The sequence below is a fragment of the Silene latifolia genome, chromosome 4 (genome assembly GCF_048544455.1).
Source record: "Silene latifolia isolate original U9 population chromosome 4, ASM4854445v1, whole genome shotgun sequence".
In the NCBI taxonomy this organism is placed as follows: Eukaryota; Viridiplantae; Streptophyta; class Magnoliopsida; order Caryophyllales; family Caryophyllaceae; genus Silene; species Silene latifolia.
Window position 1 is genome coordinate 16,154,785 of NC_133529.1, and position 23,209 is coordinate 16,177,993.

General features: G+C 38.4%; 1 protein-coding gene across 2 annotated transcripts in view; it reads right to left on the reverse strand.

Annotated features, from left to right (window-relative positions):
• Positions 1 to 23,209, reverse strand: part of LOC141653110 (factor of DNA methylation 1-like) — a 275,319-nt gene that overhangs the window by 181,865 nt on the left and 70,245 nt on the right. The window lies entirely within an intron of this gene.

Here is a 23,209-nt window from a genome sequence, read left to right on the forward strand (position 1 = left end):
ATGGTACTGACAATATGAATTGCCCTTCCATCTAGGCAGTATCTTTTCGTGGTAGGGGTTGGACCAATTGGATGAAGTTTCCCTTGGGAAACTAGTCTTTGTAGAGTTACTTCATATGTGATTCCGAGGTCAAGGAATTCCCTATGAGCTCGTCCCGGCCTTCTGGGTGGAGTTTCCTAGAGGTTAACCCCCTTGTCTTCATTGCCCTTCTTAAATGGGTGAGTCGCGTTGAAGCTATAACTTGGCCTTGGGGTATGAGAGGATGGTAAAGGTTTTATCATGTCTATCTTGTCTTCCATATTGGTGACACGAGTTCTCAAGTCTTCAACGGTGGCTTGAAGCTTAATGACTGCAGCACTTAGTCCCTCGACGTCGAGGGATAAACGTTCTTGAACACTTTCATTGGAAATTGCCGAATCCCTACCGAGAAGAAAATGATGCGCATTACAACTTGATTTGACATGGGATCACACATACTAAGGCAACAAACAAAGGATACATGACGAGACGAGATGACTAGACTCTTGACTTGTGAATCCAGAGAATGTCGTGAGTGACTTCTCGTGTTTGGATTTACGGTGTTTGACCTTGACCTTTAGACTCGAGTGTTGACTCGGACGGAGTGACATTTATGTGGTTGACCTTATTGACGGGATTGATGACACATGTTGATTTTGGACTCGAGGTTTGCTTGTAGGTGTTAAGAAGACTGTTGTAGTTTAGACTCAAATATGAGGCCCATTGAGACTCGTGTGTTGAGCCTCGGAACGTGTGACTCGAGTGTTTAGATCCTAACTGAATTGGGGTAGGGGGTTCAAAATAATGGCGTGACGCCTTAGGACTTGACTTGAATTTTGAAAAGACCCAAAAATGTAAAGGAAGACGGGTTTATGACTTGACGGAGTTCTGACTAGGACATAGTCGGTTTGGATTTTGACTCTAACTTAGCCCAATTGAATTTACATATTTACATTTACACGGTTTGAAAATATTTTGGTTTGTTTTTTTTTTTTTTCGGTTTTTTTTTTTTTTTTTTTTTGTTTTTACGTTTTTTTTTTGTTGGACTCTTTTTTTTTGTTGTTTTAAAATGGGTTTTAGGCCCGACGTTTGACTCGACAATATGGACAGAGTTTTGACCGGATTTTGCGCTAATATTAGGCCTATGTTTCGAAAAAAAATTTACATTTTTAAAAGGGATTTTGATTTTACAAAAATCGTCATGGTTTTGTTTAGAAAATGGTGATCACGTAAGGTACAAACAATATACAAGCATTATAACGGGATGCTGAGTGCATTTAAAAGGGTTTTGGTTTAAAGGGTGGGTTGCCATACCGAACCATCAAACCCGAAGTCTGTGGAGAGGCTCGTGCCAAACAAGAGTAAGGCCGATTCCTAGTCCATTTCCTCAAGTAGTGAAGGCCCTTGATACAAACAAGAGTAAGCATCATGGTATGGATGACGTCAATCGCTATCCATCCTTAGGCCCAAATAAGAATTAGGACCGTTTAGACGGGACGATTGGTCGAATGGGTTGGGTTGGGCCTAGGAAGGCCGAATTAAACGGTCTAGGAAGACCGAGTTATGAAAACCGACAATTGTCTTGTACAAACTATTCCCTAACCTTGTTCGAGTTTCACCCTTAGCTACATGTAAGTGTATTTCCCCAGCAGAGTCGCCAAACTGTGGACAGCGGGCCGCCCACGGGGGCGCTTGGTGAGAAACGGGGAACAAGCGTTTGCATTTTGTATGGAGTCGCCACCAATTTTTATGGGAAATTGGAACCGTTCGAATACCTCGTGTCATGTCAAGACACAAAGTAGAGACATGAACACTAAGCAATCGTTACCCTTAGCATTCTATGTCTAGAATGACTCTCGAGGATGCCAATGAACACGGGTGCTCACGGAGATCTGGAGTAAGGGGTGAGGGTACGTATTAGGAAGCTCTTTTGATCGAACACCTAATCCCGCCCGCCTCGATAGCGGCCTCTACTAATGATTAGGGAAGTTGTCTATACTCGATATATCGTCGGCTATATGCATGCAATGCAACATCCAAGTTTTAATCCTAACATGTGAAGATTAACTAAGTCGGTTGACAATTAATTAGCATACAATTGGGTCGAAGTAGGATTTAATGCTCATTTACATGTGAAAACATACAAGCAATAAAAGAAATACAATAAATTATAAATTAATTACATTGGGATAGGCGATTTATGTCGAAAATACCTTTAAAACGGATAATTTGAGAAAAAGAGATAAAAGAAAGAAAGAAAGAATCGAATAAATTAACGAACAGGAATTAGCGTGATAATACGAATATTAGTTAGTTAATACGTAGCCTAATTAATTACGTCAAGGCAGAAAAGGAGTTCAGAGGCGAACTCATCTCGAGCGCGCAGCAGATCGCGCCCTCGGAAGAGCGCGGCGATTCTTGCGTCTGTTCAAGGGTGAGTTCTCGGCGTAGCGGAAGCGCAAATCGTTAATGTTAATTGGTAAATTTAATGATTGATTGATAATATTTACTCGGATGGAAGTGTTTAACAGATTAATTACATGCGAATGATGGTCATAAAAGCGATAAAACACGGATGAAACGGACGTAAACGGATTAATTATGTGAAGGGTCGATGTTAATGAATGATTTAACAAACTAACTAAACGAATTAATTAGACTAAACATGACGAATGATGACGAATTAATGACTAAACAGATGAAAATATATCAACGATGCATCCCAGAAACTCAATATGAACGAATTGAATCTCTAAAACCCGAATTGAATATTAAATGACGAAAACCCGCAAATATGAATTACTTGGGATTTAAGTCGGACTTAAACGAATTAAACATATTAATGATGAATAATCTACATGTGATTTATTAAACTATCATGATGAAGAATTGAAGAACAAACGAAAATAAGTAAAATAGGAAGCAATTACGAGAGGACGGAGGAAGAAGAAAAGAAGCGAGAAGCTCGGCGGCCTCACGAAGAGGCGCAGCAGGAACTGCGCTCCTTCGAAGAGGCGCAGCAGTTGCTGCGTCTTTTCTCGACGTCTATCTACTGGAAATTCGTAAAAAAGAGTTTTAAAGCACGGTTTTAGAAATCGATTTTAATGGTGTTTTCGACATAAACCTTACAATTGTTATACAATAATAAAATACAATAAATAAAAGGAATTATACACCCTCAGACTTACATGTTGACGGAACGAGAAGAACTAAGAAGATCGATTAGTGAATGCTCGACGCGAATGCAAGGAAAGAGTGCCCTCGTAAGAGGAAAACGATTTAACAGATTGATTAATTAGATTGATTGAGTGTAGTGGTCAAATTGGTCGGTCATGCAACGGAGAGGCTGGTACCCGGAAAGATCCGAGCTTACGTAGTCGGAAGTCCAAGCACGTAGGCGCCAATTAGTAAGAACGAAGTCTAGAATGCAAAGGGAGAAGAGAAGGGCGGACACTCGCGTGAGAAATATGAGGAACGAAGGCTCCTATTTATACTAATCACGCGGAGGAATTATGGTAAGACTAGGATACGGAAGGAAAGATCCGGAAATAACCGACTTAGGTTAAAACACGGAAACTTGGACAAAAAGAAAGCCCTAGGAAAAGGCGCAGCAGGTGCTGCGTCCCTTGGAAGAGGCGCAGCACTTGCTGCGTCCTTTCCTCAGCGGGTTCCTCCTGCGCAAGAAAGCGCATTTGACAGCCTGTCGTATTTTAGGCATAACTTTCTCTACAAGACTCGGAATAAGAGATCTAGAACTTTCTGTGAAATAGGCCTGACCCAAAAAAAGTCGTTATGAGCTCGTAAAACGGGCCTAAAGCTCGGGTTGTCAATTTAACTAAATGAAATGCACATTTTGTAATGTAAACTTTTAGTTTAGCCTAATGAAGTGACATGGGACTCAAAATGAGATATAATCTCAACATTTCATGACATCCTAACCTTAGGTAGACAAGCACATTGCTTTGACTCGGGTTTTGACGGTTTATAGAAAATGAAGACGGTTTTTGACCCGGACTCCAAATGTACTCTAATTACTGCCAAAACGACCGTATCAGCGCGTAGATGACAACCATGAGGTAGACATTAATATTTGAGCAATCACTTGACGATAATCTTACGAACTGTCACAAATCGTTCCGCGTATCAAACATGCGGCCCAATCATCACCGGGTGGTTTGCGAGGGGTGCAGAAACGAGGTGTCTACATAAACTCATTTTTGAAAATTAAGGCTCTTTTTTGTAAAATTAGCAGAAAATGAAACTAAAAATGTAGCTGGAAATTTAAAAAGGTACTTATAAACGAATGCCATATTCTTTCTTTACTTAATTTCAGCTCATTTGAGCTTAATTTAGCTTAGTTTTATTCAGTTTAGATCATCTCTTCACAAATTAACTCTTACTTCACTTCAATTCAGTTTAACTCATTCATTTCAATCCGAAAACATTGCCTAAAAGGCTAACTCGCTAACTCACACATGAAAATCTAGGGGATAAGGAAATTGAATATCAGGAGCTCACAAGGGAGATGATTGTATAAAAAATAAAGAAAATAAAGTTCTCTGCCAGGCCTTCGGTGGGCCGAGGCGACTAGAGGTTACGGCGCGACAGCGTATATTGGCGTATCGACCGTTGTGTCCCCTGCCAGGCCTTCGGTTGACCGAGGCGACTAGGGGTTACGACGCGACAGCGTTCTTTGGCGTATCGACCGTTGTGTCCCCTGCCAGGCCTTCGGTGGGCCGAGGCGACTAGGGGTTACGGCGCGACAGCGTTCTTGGGGTGACTGCCCGGCTTGGGCCGTGGCGTCTACCTCGATATGACTGCGGAGGGGATAAACACTTTGATGGAAAAATTGGGTGATTCTTCATTAGATGTAAACATGCGTTGGGGTGCCAACAATTGTTTTGGACACCTCCGCCACTACACAAAGTATTTCCTGAGATTGTCAGTGTTCCAATGGCTCATCAGAGGCACACCCTCCATGTCGGTCAGCCGGTATGTACCCGGCCTCATTTCTTCAACCACTTTGTAGGGACCCTCCCAGTTGGCCGTTAGTTTACCATGAATGTTTCCTTTGTTGGTGGCGGCCGACTTTCTTAGGACTAGATCCCCTACTTTCAAGTCCCTTTTGTGGACTCTTCGGTTGTAAGCTCTTCTCATTCGGTTTTGGTATACCGCCAAGTTGAGGCGTGCTGTATCTCGGCTTTCTTCAACCAGGTCTAGGGAGGTTCTTAAGCCTTCCTCATTTTCAACCGGGTTAAAGGTGGCCGTTCTGAATGTCGGCACCGTTGCTTCAATTGGCGGGGCGCCGGACCGTAGACTAAGTGGAACTGATGTACCCGTTGCTTCTTTCTCCGTGGTTCGCAGGGACCACAGGACGCCGGGTAGTTCATCGGCCCATCTTCCCTTTAGGTCTTCAACTGTCTTCTTCAAACCGTTGAGGATTGTTTTATTGGCCGCCTCACTTTGTCCATTGCTCTGTGGGTGACACACGGAGGAGTATGCAAATTTGATACCGAGTTCCTCCAGCCAGCTCATTATTGTGTCACTCCAAAACTCTCGGCCGTGGTCGAATACCATGACTTGGGGTAACCCAAAACGAGTTATGACATTTTCCCAGATTACCTTTCTTACGTTTGCCAGTCGTCTTTGCGAGTCTTGCTACGCCTTCAACCCATTTGGTGAAGTAGTCAACGGCGACAATCAAGAACTTTCTTCCACCGGATGCCGTTGGAAATGGCCCTAGTAGATCCATCCCCCACTGTGCGAAAGGAAGGGGATTAAGTACCGCATTGCAGGTCTCGGGATGGCGCATGTATCACCGGAGCATGCATTTGACAGTTGTTGCACTTTTTGGTCTTGGCTCTGGAATCCGCAAGCATGGTGGGCCAGAAGTAGCCGGCTCGGAGAGCTTTGTGGGCTAGTGTTCTTGCCCCCATGTGATGGCCGCAGATGCTTACAACCGAAGAGTCCACAAAAGGGACTTGAAAGTAGGGGATCTAGTCCTAAGAAAGTCGGCCGCCACCAACAAAGGAAACATTCATGGTAAACTAACGGCCAAGCGGGAGGGTCCCTACAAAGTGGTTGAAGAAATGAGGCCGGTACATACGTGGCCGACCGACATGGAGGGTGTGCCTCTGATGAGCCATTGGAACACTGACAATCTCAGGAAATACTTTGTGTAGCGGCGGAGGTGTCCAAAACAATTGTTGGCACCCCAACGCATGTTTACATCTAATGAAGAATCACCCAATTTTTCCATCAAAGTGTTTATCCCCTCCGCAGTCATATCGAGGTAGACGCCACGGCCCAAGCCGGGCAGTCACCCCAAGAACGCTGTCGCGCCGTAACCCCTAGTCGCCTCGGCCACCGAAGGGCCTGGCGGGGACACAACGGTCGATACGCCAAAGAACATTTGTCGCGCCAGTAACCCCTAGTCGCCTCGGTCAACCGAAGGCCTGGCAGGGGACACAACGGTCGATACGCCAATATACGCTGTCGCGCCGTAACCTCTAGTCGCCTCGGCCCACCGAAGGCCTGACAGAGGACACAACGGTCGACACGCTAACATCCCCACAGACGGCGCCAATTGTTCCGGGTGTAATTCCAGAGCAGTTATTTGTCACCACCCGTGCTTGTAGAATGACGTCTTTAGTTGAATCCTCCTTGCGGTCTCCTGAAACGATGAACAAACTGAGGGCTCGGCTTTGGACCGAGCGAACTCACTCCGACGCTCAAGTCAGTAAACTTAGAGAGATAAGTTGTTGTTACTTGGTGAAGTATATATTGTAGAGAGATAAGGAAGATATTACCAGATGAATAGTGATTCTTAGGTTAAATTGTGGATCCCCTCCTCAATGAGAGTTGAGGAGTATTTATAGACTTTCACCTTTTGTCACGTAGTGGCCAAGTGGCTAGCAGGTGCAAAGACTGATCTACCCTCGGCCGAGGGACCCATGGCAGGCCGGCGGGCCCTGTTGACTCGCCGCCGAGGGGTCCTGGATATGAGTTCGCGGATGTGTGCCCCGGCTGGCTAGTTGCCCCGGCCGGGACCCAAGAGACAGGCCGACAGGGTGCGTCGGTTAGCCTGTCTAAGTCGTTGACTTGCTTGTGGATATCTTTGACCTTGCTCAATGTGTTGACTCGGTCAGCGGGTGCAGAATATGCCCCATCAAGCGGCTCGATATCCTTAAAAAAACATATATTCCCTCCTAGTCGGGGTTTTCTTCTCCTTTGATGTGGGCACAAGATTTTAGGAGAATGATTAAGAATGAATAAAGGAAGTTGGTGGGGTTTGTGAATTGGAGAGAGAAATGAATAATTAGGAATTAAATAAAGAATTATGAGTAAGGTGGGGGTTTGGTGATAGGAGAGAGGGATGAATAAAATAAGAGTAAAAGTATGTGAGGTTTGGTGATAGGAGAGACAGTAAGAGGATTATACATCTGATGTACTACTTCCAATTCTATAGTTTCTGAGCATTATAATTAATTTTTTGAGTTTTGTTTTAAAGTTTTTGAGTTTTAATATGAAGTTTCTGAGCTTATTCACTTAAACATTAAGCTCTAAAAAATTACAATAAAACTCAAAAACATTACATATAAGTTTAGTTAAATTTGACTTTTGACGGAAAAAAATATTAAAATCTAACTTATAAACTTTATTATGCTCAAAAAAATACACATATGCTCAAAAATAAATAAAGTTTGAGGTAATAAGCTCAAAAAATATACATATATGCTCAAAAAACAAAAAAGTTGGATGTAGTACATCCGATGTATGTTCCTTTTTCTCTAGGAGAGAGGGATGAATAAAATAAGAGTAAAAGTTTCCAAAATAAGAAAGGGGAAGAAAACCTGAATAATCCGTTTAAGAAAATAGGGAAGAAAATAGTGAATAGGAGGGAGTATGTTTTAAAATAAGTTAAACAAGTACATAATTTTTTTTTAAAGATAATATGTGAAGTAAAATCGTTAATTAGCTCTCCTTCCCAAATATACATGCTTCTATGTTCCTTTTGCATTGTGAGAACGCTATTATCTACTGGGCCCGGTTCCATTTGACCTAAACACATCAAGAAAAATAAACATTATAAAGAAAAAATAACATATTTTTTAATACTAGTATGTTAAACAATGACAAAATATCATGATATATTACCCCCCCCCCCCCCTAGATTTATTTGTTGCACATGACCGCTTGTTATGACCCTCAACATTGCACAAAGTACAAGTAACGGTCGACTTGGAAGCCTCATCCATTTCATTACGGATTCTTTTAGATTGTGGTCTTCCCTTTCCTCTAATCAAAGTATCATTTGAAATCAATACCATCCCCGTCCATGGCTTCCAATAACCCTCATCGGGAAGAGGTTGAAAGATTGCACGATAACAACCATGATATTCCTCGGATGAGTAAAATGGGTCAACATATATTGATCATTGGCATCAACTCCCACGCAATCATCAAGACCCCACGATATTTGCCATAAAGATGAGTGTCATCTATGGTAATAATGAGCCGAGGGAAACCTTTGATAACCAAAAGACTTTATCAAATATTTCATCATTGGGATCATTAGTGGGCTTATTGACAAAATGGACAATGGTTCCCGGATTTGCCTCCTTTAAAGCATCTAAGTGACAAGGAAGAAAAGCATAAGAATCCTCTCAATCTCCGTAAAGATCCGCCAACGCTCTTTGTTTTACCATCCATGTCTTCCAATAAGATATTTTGAAGTTGAATTCCTTTGTTATGGATGCCCTTAACAAACTCACCTTAGCCCCCCCCCCCCCCCCCCCCCAATCTTCTTTCACGAGATACTTAATAGCATTATTAATAAACTCCTCCTTTAAGTTTGGATGATCAAGAGATGGTTTGCGAACCACACAAGACGCTTCATGTGGACCTTTGTATGACACAATTGCGAAGACATCTATTGAAATATTTTTTTAACTCGCTCTTAAATACCAACTACAAGCTAAAGGTTTTCTATTACATTTAAACGTCACGGTGTGAGGTTTTGATTCGGTAATTTTATAAACTTGGTTTCTAAGGACGTTGTACGATGTGACAACTTGTCGCAAAATCTTTTTGCTTGCAAATTCTTGCCCAACACTAAACTCCCCACCATTCTTAAATGGAACCACACTTGATTTATACCAACTATTTACATGCTCAACATCTAAAGCATGAACCTTAATATATTGAGTGTTAGTACATGTTTGAGAGACAAGGTCTACCATAGCATCCTCATCCTCACTAAACAACAACATTGAATCCTCCTCTTCAATGCCATTTTCAATCTCATCTCCAAAAATATTACCATCTATGGCCGCTTCGTCGACATTATTAGTTGACAAAGACACATGCTAATTGGGATTCTCAACTTTACTAAGCATATTTGTGAATGACAAATTAAAGGGTTGTAAAGTTGTTTGAGTAATTTAAAGAGCTTGTTCAAGAGGCTTCAACTCAATAAACAAACACAAAATCTCATTGAAGACGGCGATATCTGTCACAAGCTTGTGACGGATACCATTTCCTCTCACAAAATACCCATGAGAGGTGAGTGGGGAAGCACATGGGGAGTGCCCCACCTTGTCCCCTCTCCCTTTTTGTGAGAGGTCTTCAGCTTGTGACGGGATTAGCCCGTCACAAGCAAGACGCTTTGATAAACAAATCCATGGATGCGGCTTTTGATTGATACACACTTGCCCATAAAGCTTTCAAACTACGATTATTACTTAAGGATAATACTTTGTAACCTCTTACACCTGAGAATTTCATTTGATATTAAGCTCAAATTTTGTTTTATCTATCTCTAAAGACTCATATATTTCAATCTTGAGCTCAACAACAACAACAACAACAACAACAACAACAACAACAACAACAACAACAACAACAACAACAACAACAACAACAACAACAACAACAACAACAACAACAACAACAACAACAACAACAACAACAACAACAACAACAACAACAAAAACAACAACTGAGACTTCAATCTTGAGCTCATTAAGACTAATATTACTATTCACAATAACAAAGCTCTCACAACCACCCTTATAACTAATATCTTCACCATTTACCACTATTTCCCCATTCCACCAACAAATCAATGGGTAATTATTTATCTCCATTGTTCCAAATTAATGTGAAATACTAAGTTGAACAAGCAAGCTACTAATTTGAACAAGTATAGTTCTAAACTAAGCTAAAACAAAATTTGTAAACTTTGCACAAAATCAATTAAACAACAATGCTAAATTACAATAGAATGATTAGTACCTTGAATATAGGATGAATTAGGTTGATTGAGAGTAATTGATTGAAAGAAACTTAGGATAATGTGAGTGAGAAATTGGGTTTTTCGATTTTCTAGGGTTTGGGATTTAATTGGGGATTTTTTTTGTGTTTATTCGTAATAAGAGAGTGAGTGAGATTCGCGTTTTTTTTATATCAACAGCTAAGCCGCTGCTTTTCTTAGCGTCTTCCATAGCCAACAACATTAAAATTCAACATCGTCTTAGGTTTTTGCTGGAATGAAGCCGCTAAGGACATCAGCGGTTTCGCGCACTCTTTTCCACTAAGAACATAAGCCGCTAAGATTCTCAGCGGCACTCCAGTAGCTACTGGATTTGAGGGGTGTGAAATTTTAAGTGCAATTAGGGTAAGCCGCTAAGAAGTTTAGCGACTTTGTAGAAAAACTGGAAAATAAAAATAACGTGATGACGTGGAACCCATTGGGCCAAAATAGTTTTAAATGGGCGCTAATTCTCTAATTGCTTTGCTAATTAACCCTCATTATCCAAAAAATTCTCTTACTGTTGTATTTCACTCTATGAATTTTGGTTTTAAATCGAGTTTCGTAAAAGAGGTACTGAAAATAAGGGAGATGTGAATTAACTTATTTAAAGACAGTAAATAAACTACTACACTTTATGTAGATAGCTGTCCAGTAGCACAAATTCTCATTGAAGACAGACACTATCCGTCACAAGCTGAAAACGGATAGTGACCCTATCACAATATGCAAGTGACACTATCCATAAGGTGCTCCATTTCTTCCCCACTTGCCTTATTGTGAGAGGGGCACTATCTGTCTTGAGCTTGTGACGGATAGTATCCGTCAGAAGCAAGACACTTCAAGTTAATTAGCGTCCACTCCACCATGTATCCAAACCGTCAAACCTATCTTGTGAATCAGGGACCATATACCCATGAAGGACTGAATAGTGTAGCATTAAGTCAGATTTCGGATTATTTGATGAAAACATAATCACGAATGAGTTTGATTTGAAGGAAGGAGATGTCTCAGATTTGAAGCAAGAAAGCAGAATGAGAGAGAAAAGCTTGTTGAGGAAAGAGAAGGTGAAGAGCAGGTGGATAATAAAAATGGTTATTTTCATTTTGGGTACCCGAGGTTTGTCCAAATTTTAATTTGGGTACCTCACACTTGCAGAATTTTACTTTGGGTGCCCAAGTTTATAAGCAAATGTATTTTAGATACCCAAGATTTGAGTAACTCTATTTTAGGTGCCTCAAAACGTAGTTAAATTTAATAAAAAAAAATACACATGCACCAATCTTCGTTTTATGTGGTTTGCTCCCAAAGGTAAAAGTCCTACCTTCCTTACAAGTATGAAGAATATCATCGCTGTTCATTTGTTTCATAATGATTACCTACACAAAATTTAGTTTCTTATCCAAATTAAAAGAAGAATCAAGCATTAGATTTCCAAAGTCACTCCATTATCATTCTCCTTTAAAATTAATTTTGCTAATAAGTGTATTATTTCAATTTTGATCTATCTCGCAACACATATCATACGAAAGTCTTTGTTTTGATTTTGTATTTTGGATTTTGGGTTCATGATTACTAATTTTATTATGTATTATTAGTGTGATTAATGATATTACTAATTTTCCCTATTTTAGCTCGGTTTTATTTGATTATTGTACTTCTATAAGTGTGTTTGTGAGCTAATTTCGTGTTCTAGGTGTTTTTGCTTATATTCATTGCATTTTGTAGGAAATGAAGCATTCGGTAGCTTTTTCCCGTCAAGTTAGCAAGCACTAAAGTTTACGAGGCTAAAAGAAACGAGACTTGACCATGGAGGGGCGTTTTGGGAAATTCTGAGCATGGAAATCCTGAGCATGAAGAAACCAACTTTGGTTGGTGGATAAGTAAACAAATGAAGCCCATAATGATAGAGAAGCAAAGCTTATGATCCTCTTTTGTGCAATAAGTCGGGGGAATTAAGAGGCATTAAGGCGGGTCATTGGATTCTCTATGCCAATTAATCAACATTTAAAGAACAATGCCCGGATCACCACAACCCCGATCGGGGTGGGGTGTCCCCGATCGGGGTTGCCCCTCTTTAAGTGTTCTACGTTTTACCCATTATTTCTATATAAAGGGTGTTGAATCCATCGTTTGGGACACCACTTTTACACACGCACCTTCATACACTTTATTTCAGTTTTTAGAATAGTTTAAATTTCCTTTAAGCATATTTCCATATTGTTATAAACAATTTCCTTTAAGCATTTCAAGTTATTAATTCAAACTTTCCATTCAAGTTATTTGGATTTCTCATTTGTGTTCTTCTTATTCAAGTTCTATTTCCCTTGTTACGGTAATTTCATTTCTAGCATTACTTTGTTAATTCATCCATCATTTTCATTGTTATATTGTTTTCATTATCACTAGCATTTTCATATCGTTATTAGTCTATTACATTTCATTGTTAAGTTATTGTTATCGTAAGTTTATTCATAACATTTTCATATATACATTTCATCATATTTACTACTCCCTCCATTTCGGTCATAAGTTTACACTTACTTTCCTAATTGGGGGGTACAAGTGATATGTTTACACATTCTATTTTTGGTAAACTTTAGGCCATGTGGATTGTGGGCCTGTTTTGCTTAATCAATCCAATTAACTCTAATCAAACTTCATTATTTTCTGAAAACCCTACCACACAAACACAATTCCGTCTCTCCTACTCTTCTCACACGCCGCACTCACTCTAAGGGGTCGTTTGGTTGCCCACTAAATTACACAGGAACTTTAATTCATGTGAATTGCAAAATGGGTAGGTTGTTTGGTTACCCCAATTCACATGAATTGGAACTTCCCATGAATTCCAATTCCTCCATAATGGAGGAAGTTGCTTACCTAGATCCCCCTAGGTAAATGGGAATGCCTATATGAATTACAATGCCTACATGTAACCAAACAACATTTTCTAATTCACATGAATTCTAAAATCATGTGATATGACACTTGCTAGGCATTGTAAGTTCCCGTATGTAACCAAACGACTCCTCAAACTCTGTCTCGTCAGACACTCATCTCTCCCACAAGTCTATCACACAAAAAACCCCTAGATCTGATTATCATGGAGTAAAAAAACAATCCTATTAATTCTAAAAGCATTCCTCCTATCGATTCTCCCAAAAACGACATTGTTGGTGTCATTTCTGAAGAAATTGTCACTGGTATAAGGTCGGATATGAAGGAAGATAGTGTCGATGAAAACGGTGGTGGTCGGGCCTCGAAGATTAGCATCCTCCATCTTTTTCTGAATCTTATTCGATAATTATCCAACAATAAAACCATTGTTTTCCGGATCTTATTGTTAATCGCTCAATTGATGGGTTAAAAAATTATTTTTAATTATGAAATTAATAAAGCTTTAATATTTATGGGTTTTCCTTTGATTGGTAATGACTTGTTTTTGGATCTTATTATTTAAGATAGCGTCGATGATAATGACTCGTTTTTGGATGTTGGGGTTTGATTTTGTTTGTGCATGTTATTTGGCTATTGAACCAATTTAATGGGATTTAAAATCAACATATTAGGATAATCGCAACATTATTTGGGTGATCTCTGCATGCAAAGTTTCCGGTGATCTCGCGGTTTATAAGATTTTTTTTATTTAAAAAATTGTTGCTTTCTTGATTAAAAATGGTAGTTATGGCAGATTTTACATTAATATTTCTTCGAATTTGATTGCTTTAAGGTTTTAAGTCGATGAATATTTAACCTTTAATCAATGTATGCTCATGTCTTATGATTTCCAGGGAGGTGAGGAATTCGATATTGCCACAGTAGAGGAAAAGGCTAAGGTTGTTGATGGTGAACTGGTCGGGTCTCCATCTCCAGAGAAACCATGGACAATTCTTGTTGGGTTCTATCGCAGGTGTTGTATCACTTTGGATATGGATCTTGATGGTCGCATTGGTATTTGGATTGATCCTAAAGACGGTATTAGTGTTGTTGTTGACGGATGTGAGCTTGGTCAAGACTGTGAATACAAGAATTCAATTGAGACAGACCCTAATTGGGGTAGGAGTAGAAGGATCAGTTCAGAAGAAAGATCTTGTGAAGAAAAATGGGAAGGTTCATCTGATGACGATGAGGTTAGCTCAACAACTCCTTCAAAAAAGAAGTAGTGAGGTACTTTTGTCGTATAATACTGGTCATTTGTGATCTTGTAATGTCATATTTCCTTTCAACTCTATGATGAATGCCGATTTGCTAATAAAATTTCCATAATTTCATTACATTACAACATAATCGATCATAGTAGCAAAGAAGTTCATTACATTACTACATGCCGATTACACAACCTTACAAGCAAAGAATTTACAACATGGCTACTATTTATAAGGATTACAAAACCAACCATGTTAACAGAAACTTGTTACATACTTCAAGTTTGAGATATGTTCAACACTTACTAGCTTGAACATAACTCAAACGAGTTGTCATGTTCAAGTACTTTGGTCTGGAAGTTGTGATACAAGGCTTCTAGTCTCATGTAAAAGAGCACCTAACACATGTTCTACTTCTGGTATAATTGTTGTTGGTAGCATACCCATTTTGTCTAACCTTTTCTTCCTATATGGGAAATCTTGTAACGATTACTGCCCTTAATCTTAAGTATTACATTCATGCAAGAGAGTAACGTTAACCATGTGTAGTTTAATGTAACTGGCCTGTTTCTTCATATGACCGTAAAACTACATCCACTAAATGCACAACTGATTTTGGTGCTTTCTCGTGTTGAATTATTTATTTGGATACTCCTAAAATGTCCTAGGTCTAAGATGTTAAGGTCAGGACTATTGGGGGGTTGGTAAACGAGTTCTATATCCCAACCGTCCTCCGTAGCAGCCCTCTTAAAATCGAGGTCATTTGGTAAAATGAGATGTCTCGCATTATCTTGTTAAATGAATATTTTTATGCCCTTTCCGTCTGGCCATTTTGCCTTAATGGCTGGAAGAATCTTCTCTATAATACATTTTTTAATTACTGCCCTTGTGATACGATCTATTGGTTTAGTTTCAAGAGTCCCTTTGCTTCGGTTTTTGTTAGACCTTTTAGAAGGGACAATGCAACTAAATGTAAAAATTCCAATTTTCCCATCAAAAGTCACAACTTCATCTGTAATTCTAGGTCTTGCTGACGCGCCCATGAACATAACTTTAATCATACGGGTCTTAGAGGAACATGATCTATGGGGGTCTTCTTCATTACGACCTAGGTAAAAATTTTGTGTAGCTCGACTCATATAGAACCATTTCTCATCTATATGTATCACATCATACATTTCATCAAATTTCATATTATGCCCTAAACTAATGTTACTTATTTTGTCTAACACCCATTTCATCCTTGCCATCTTATTTGCTTCGGTTAATTGTGGCTTAATTGCATTTGAGTGTGACCTTATCTTTCCTTTTTTAATAAGTCTATGCACTGTGGTTGGGCTAAGGTTCATGGCAAATGCAAGAGACCTAACACTTGTTCTTTTATATAAAGTGATGGATCTTACCATTTCCTAGTCAATAATGACTCGTTTTTTGCTGCCTTTGTATGCCATGTCCACTGCCACTAAATTCCCCTCATTGATTTGCTTTTTCACCTTAATCCAGTATTTGTGCATTGTCATCCTAGAAATATTGAAATCTCGAATCAATTTCGTCACCAAACCATGTTTGAGTTTATTGTTTCTGAAACCGAGTAAGAGCATTTGTGCAATTAGTCTCCTTGTTTCATTACTGAGTCGAGGGATTGGTGTTACTTGTGTGACCTCTTCTTCATCTTGTATTATACTGTCCTCTATCATTATTTCTTCTGCTTGTTCTTCTTGTGGTGTCATGTCTATCATTACATCTGCTTGTTCTTCTTCTTGTATTGTAATATCCTTCATTGGTTCTTCTTCAAATATTGGTTCTTCATCTAATGCAGTTGCAACTGCCATGCTGCTGCTGCCGCCGTTTGGGCAGCCACCGCGGCTGCCATTGCTGTTGTTGCAGCTTCTGTTGCCGTTGCTGCCGCTGCCATGGCTGCAATATAGGCATCCGATTTTCTTGGTGGGTTAAAAGACGATATATAGAGAGGCATTTATTGTTATGAGTATTTATAGTAAAGTTGTAAGAAAGTTATTTAATTTTTGGATTTTAGGAGTAAATGTTGTATTTAACCCTTTTATAAGTGTAATTCTTTAGGTTCTTCACTTTTGAGGGAAAAATTTCACACCAAAATATTTTGGTTGTTTTTGAATTTGGTGGGAAATATCCCTCCAAATATTTCACACGGTTGATGTAAAATGTTAAGACAAGAAGTATGTCCCACAAATGTTGTTTAATGAAAGTGACTAAGAATTGTTTAACCCAACAACTTGCATCCCCTTGTATTTTATATTGAGTTTTATTCCACTTTTTATCACCTTTCTCCTCACTTGGTTATTTGTGCAAAATGTAAGTGTAAACTTATGACCGGAACTGAGAGAGTACATCATTTGTCATTGGTTTAGTTTTCATTATGCAAGAGTAGTTCATTAGTCTATGGATTAGGGGAACCATGCATAAATAATATTTGTAATTGTTGAATTAGGATGTTATAATATCGTTTAATAGTTTATATCACATGCTTGTATTGTTTGCTAGTCTTTGATAATTGATCACTATCTTAGATTAAATTTGTTAATTCACTTTTATAAGTCGAGAGACACGAAATTGAATTAAACTAAGCATGTTTTAGTAGACCGATCTAGTAATAGCGAGAGCTCGCTAGAACCCGTTCTATGGTTGACAATAAGGCCGAGAGGTGGTTGTCTTTAAGCCTAAACAATTATCGTTACTAAGAATTCCTAGTTTGACATGACCAACTATTTATTTGCATGTGTGACCCGATTTCCCTAGACTCTTCTTTATTATTGTTTTCTTTCATTATTTTATCATTGTTTCTAAACCAAAACAAACACCCAATCGTTAATCAACCTTAATAAAATTCGCTCCATGACAACTTGTTTAGCAACTCCCGTCTCCTTGTGTTTGACCCCTACTACTAAATTCATTTGTTACTAGGGTATTTATCTTTATTAGGTATGCAATAACCTATCAATTAATTGGACATGTGAACTTGGCAAAATCACACAAACATGAAAAATAGGGAATCTACCATTTATAAAAGTTAGGAACCCAAAATGAATTACGGAAACCTTGGATGCCTAAAATACATTTGTTTATAAACTTGGGCACCCAAACTGGAATTTTGCCAAATCTCGGGTATCCAAAGTGAAAATAACCCTAATAAAAAAGTAAGGTTAATGTTTTAAGTTTTGGCTAATCGGTTGAAGTAGTTTCTCGGAGATATTGTTTCGGAAAACCAGAATGCAATTACTCTGAGGAAGCTCATTACCAATAACATCCTTGTAGCGTTTGAAATTTTCAATTATACAAAGAATGCTCCTACATAAAGGAGGGGGACATATGAGAGAGGCTTATTTCGGCAAAAAATCTTATAGGGGGTGTTTGGTTGAAGGGGACAATGGGTTTGAAATTTTCTTCTATTGTTTGACACTCAAATTAAAATTACATACTCATTAAATCCCTTTATTTTCAAAATCAGGTTTTCGCTTATTCCTTATTTAAAGTATATATTATATGCTTGTATTTTAAAGATATGTTGGTGATCATTATAAATTATCGGATTGTCAATATAAAATCATACTTCTATAATAACTGTAATAGTTTGTATAATTGGATTTATCTTACTTATAGAATTTTAACATTTAACACCATCTAGTACTTGGGAAATAAACCAATACTTAAATAAGCACAACGTAAGGAAATAATCTAATATAGTACACTATTGTTATAACTTATAAGTCTACTCTCTTTTACCTAGGGTGAGCCAAACTGTATGCGGTATGCCTGATACGGTTTTATACACTTTACTCGTGTACACAATATTTTTTTTTGTTAAGAGAGGACCACAACCGTCACTTTTGGTGGACACTGAATGAATCCCAGGTATATGTATCACGTATTCCAGGTAAACCACCCGAGAATGACAGTCTCGAATTGTAGAAACTAGAAGGTATACAGGTTTATAAATCACAAATTTACTAATACAAATAAGATACAGTTTAAGTGTATATTCGGTTTTCGTAACCTGATTTCCCGTATATCAGTTATTCGAATTCCCGGTTATTTATGCTCACCCCATTCCCGGGTATTTATGCTCACCAAGCGAGTTATGAGTGAGGATCCTCTCTATTACCTCAAAAATAATGAATGATGCATTACTCCTACTACATCATTATAAAATTATTATATCCCTCTCCGCCTCATCAAAATACTTGACCAAAAGCATCTTTTCCATTCAAAAAAAATACTTGACCAAGAGTACCAAACCATTGGATTGTTTCGGAACAAAAATGGAAAGACGGAAACTGAATATGATAAGGACATCAAAGAGAAAATTGTAAGTTTGAATAAATATGTCACTCCTACCACTGGTAGTCGGAGTTATATAATTGTGAGTTGCTTAGTGGTTTTATGTGTATGTAGAGGATCTGTGAGAAGGAGGTACAAGAAGGAAAATGGAAGCCTGAAGGACGTGATGACATTCTTTCTAGGGCAATCGGCAAAGCAGAGCATCCAGGTCGTGTGAGAGGGATAGGAACGCATGTTGGTATTACTAAGTATTTTGGGAAAACTACTCGACGTGGTGATGATTCCAAGAAGGTAATCTATAAATACTGTATTTGAACCAACGTAATTAATTTACAACTATATATGCTGACATTAATTTCTACTATACAGCTACAGAAAATAGCCAGGTTGATGGTGAGAATGTTGGAAACAGGGGAAAAGCCATCAGAAAAAGAGTTGGATATGGTTCAACAAGTCATAAAGGAAGCAGAGGAGGAGGAGGTAATAATATTTATGTCTTATATACAGTGTGTTATTTGGAAAATCAGTACGTGTTATATGGACAAATGTTAATGTACAGAAGGAAGCCGAGGATGACATGACAAGGGAGAAGGAAATGGGAAAGGAGCCTGAAGTGGGAGCCGATGATCGATATCAGGCAGTTGAAGAGGAAGAGGATGCCAGGAAGGCCATGACACAGGATAAAGTGGAGGTAGTTGATGATCAGATTATCTTCTCAACACCGAAAAAGGTAATAGCTGCTAGTTTACAATTATTCATATCATACATGTTTTTTACTTATGAAATTTATTAAAGTTAGTGAATGTATGTGTACTAATTGATTAAAGCTGACATGAAGGGCGATTGCAAGGTGGCTTGTTGTCTGTCCTATTTACAGGGGAAATAGAAAGTTGTTGTTGCCAGGGGATACGTGTTCAATTACGACCGGCTTCAGCAAGTTAAGGTTCACCGTAATGATGAAGGTTGAGATATTTCTTTTAATGAATCTATATCCCTATGTTTGGCCGGGCGGTCCTATTGAGAAGGACTTGATGGATTCACCGCTATATTGAGAGGTTGAGCCTTAGAGCTCTTAATGATTGTATAGCTCATGCGTGAGTGGTCTATGTGGAGATAGACTTAGATGGATCACCTACGTGAGTGTGAAGGATTGACCTCCTTCTATGAGAGATTAGGCTATCTCTCTAGAGCACTCATGAGACTCACAAGGTTCATTTGGCCATAAATTTGTATTGCGGAACTCGTTTGGAACTTAAGGTGAGATGTGTTTGGAACTTACCCCGGTGTTTAGGAGTTCAAGATTCGTTCACTCTCTAGGTGATGAAAGAATTATTTCATTTCACTATGTGTTAGTTTAAATCGAAAGATACTAATGCTTAAGTATCAATCCTTATTAATATGCTCAGAATTTTGTCTATCATTTGCATTAGTGGGGGATTGTTGGAATTAATGCAAAGGCTAGTAATGTTATTGTCTAAATACATTTCATAGAGAAGTCTTCCATTTTCCTCGTAAGAGAATCTCTATACTTTCTCCACTACTTGCATGATTATAGCCACTAACTCCATGTTTTTGACCCATGTTCATGATGGTGGTTAGGCCACTAACTTAGTAGTTATAGTGCTAATTAACCACTATAAATAAAGAAGTATAGTCATTTGAGAAATACACATCTTCCATATATCTCTACTACCTTCTCTATGATAATTGAGCATACCATATGAGTTTCAACTCCTAATAGTTGAGTACACAACTTTTAGGAGTGTTGTGTGACCTTGGGGGACGACGCCTATATCGATTTGTACCGTAGTCAGGGCGATTTCGTTTCTCATTCAGTGGCCTCCATACCACGACACAACAACATATATTCTCTCAATATATCTTCGCCTCTATAGTGACTCTTTCTTATTGTAGGCTATAGAACCTACAATAGAGTACAATTTGGACACAGTGGAAGCAGGAGCTCAGGGGGAGCACAAAATCCAGCGGGGTTACCTTCCTGTGACAACTTACAGCTACCATTACATTGTCGACGAAGAATTTGGCAAAGCGATAGAAAATTTCATAGCACGAGAAGCGGATCAGGTATTTATTATCGCCTTTTATGGAAACCACTACCTTATGAAGAATTGCACAATGGCCTTTTGTGGACTTGTAGGCTTTTCCTCTGAAAATAGTTATGTGCTAGAATCTAGGGAGTCGGTTTCACTTCAAGCATTAATAACTGACTCAAATTCTCATGAGACCGTCAAGATTATCATGAGATTGACCCATATTATTGGCTGTTGTGTGCTGGTTTTATTTGTTAGAGAACTGCGGGCACGGGTGAGGTTTCTAGTTAAATTGGGCAGATTTATGGTTTATTACTGTTTGCGACCATTATGGTTCTAAGTTCGAACTCTTTCTTTATGAAAATGTGACAATTCCGATTATTACTTGGGAAATGTAGTCATTTAGGATGTCTTGTTAATTTGTCTTCCGATTTCTGATACATTGTCATTGTCATTGTCACAGGTTAGGCTTGTAATGAAGCTCTTACACGACTCGGGTCCTTTCAAGGACGATATAAAGTGGGACGCTTAATATAAAACCCGCTGCTGATCAAACTACCATGTACATAGTCAAATTCCTAACCTTGTGAAATTAGATAAAATTATTAGACAATTTTATTTATTCTTGGACTGTTGTATTTCTACAACTTTGTTGTTATATTCGGTGTTATGTATCTCATTGAATGGTAGTACAAATGTACAATAACATCGTTTATGCATGCAACAGTCGTATTAAAGGGTAAAAGGGTAACTAAAGAATCAATTGTTCCTTTAGTCTACGAAATCAGGTGGTTACTAGCGATTCTGGGCTGGGTCACAGTTCCGTCGGCTATAGGTCCTTAAAAAATATGTAGACCCAGTAGCAGAATCAAATGCAACTGTTAACTTCTACCCCTCCATATAGGAATCCTACTTCATGTTATCCGTGTTTGTGATTAACTTCATGTTTCATTCAGTTTTGGGTCTTGATCTATCCCTTTCCTTCTTAGTGGACACTTGGTTGCTCTCCTATCTAGCCAAGGAGAGCTCTATCCAGTATTGTGTCTGCTTTGATGAAAGTGTCGATCAAGAGGATCTCTCAGTCACAAGTCCTTCAACTTTTCTTAGAAGTATTTTATCCAGCCTATTTTTATTACCAATTTTTTTATTACTAATTTGTAATACCGAGCTATTTGTGGTGTGCAATACCATTTGTTTGAGCCTTGACTTCATAATGTATTTTTCTCTTTGACAAATTTGTCCAACCTAATGCTCTAGTCATCAATTTCTCCAATCAGCTGAGATGGTTTTGACTAGCTCAAGAACTATATGTATCATTCTGTATTACTCGACTTTCCCTTTATTGCTATATCTTGGTGATTGTTGAGGCTGCTTATGTTTACATGTGTGTTTCTCAAATGTATAATTTCTTGCCCTTGTTTGAGTTTAGTATCATCTTTGATGATTTTTACCTTACTCGATTAGCTTATTGTTCAAGATGGTTCCTTGAAATTTTGATTAGTGAAAAGTTTCATTTTATTTTTGATAAGCAGTTGGTGGTATATTTTGTTGTACCAAATTTAGCCTTTGATTTTCGAGTTTCGTATCGTTTCATAGCTTCTGCTAGAACTTTCGTCTGGAACATTTTTTTGCAAATTAGGTGACTGTACTTTGATACGTGTCGTTAAGCGTATACAAATTAGTAATTTATAATCCTATCTTAACCTCAAAAATATAGACATAGTAAAGGATAAGTAGGGTCGATCCCACGGAGAGACTGGAAAACTAATTAACTATGCAGTAATATTTACAAACTAACTTACATATTCACATGCTATTAACATATTTATGAGATTGGGGGGTTTCAATTGGTGATTTTAAGTAAACTATGATTAACTAATTCTATTCTAATATGGAGAAGTGAAACAAGCAACTCAATTAAGCTCGTAATATTCCAGTTACGTGTCAATCGTCTAGCAAATATTCAGTTTAACAATAGGTTAACTGTAGAAAATTTAGCCGCTAAAAACTCCCTATCTTTCCTTAATTTTAATCGGTAGCGAGCCGCTCGACTACCAATACTAACTAACCAATTACACGCAAGTTTCAAGGTTCCGCAAACTGACTAGCCGCGTTAAGAATTAGAAAGACCTCATTAACCATATTAATTACCTAAGTGTTGTCAACACTCAAGCAGTTAACACATCTAATTATACTCCCAGTTTAGTCTAGTGACATCATTGCAGTCCTAAAATAAACTAGTCGCTACTCGGTTAATTAATCTAACGCCGCGCCAAATTAATCAACTAGCAATCGGTTTTAACTAGTACAAACCATTCATGACTAAAACGAGTATAATGAGAATACCATAAAACGAATATAGCTAA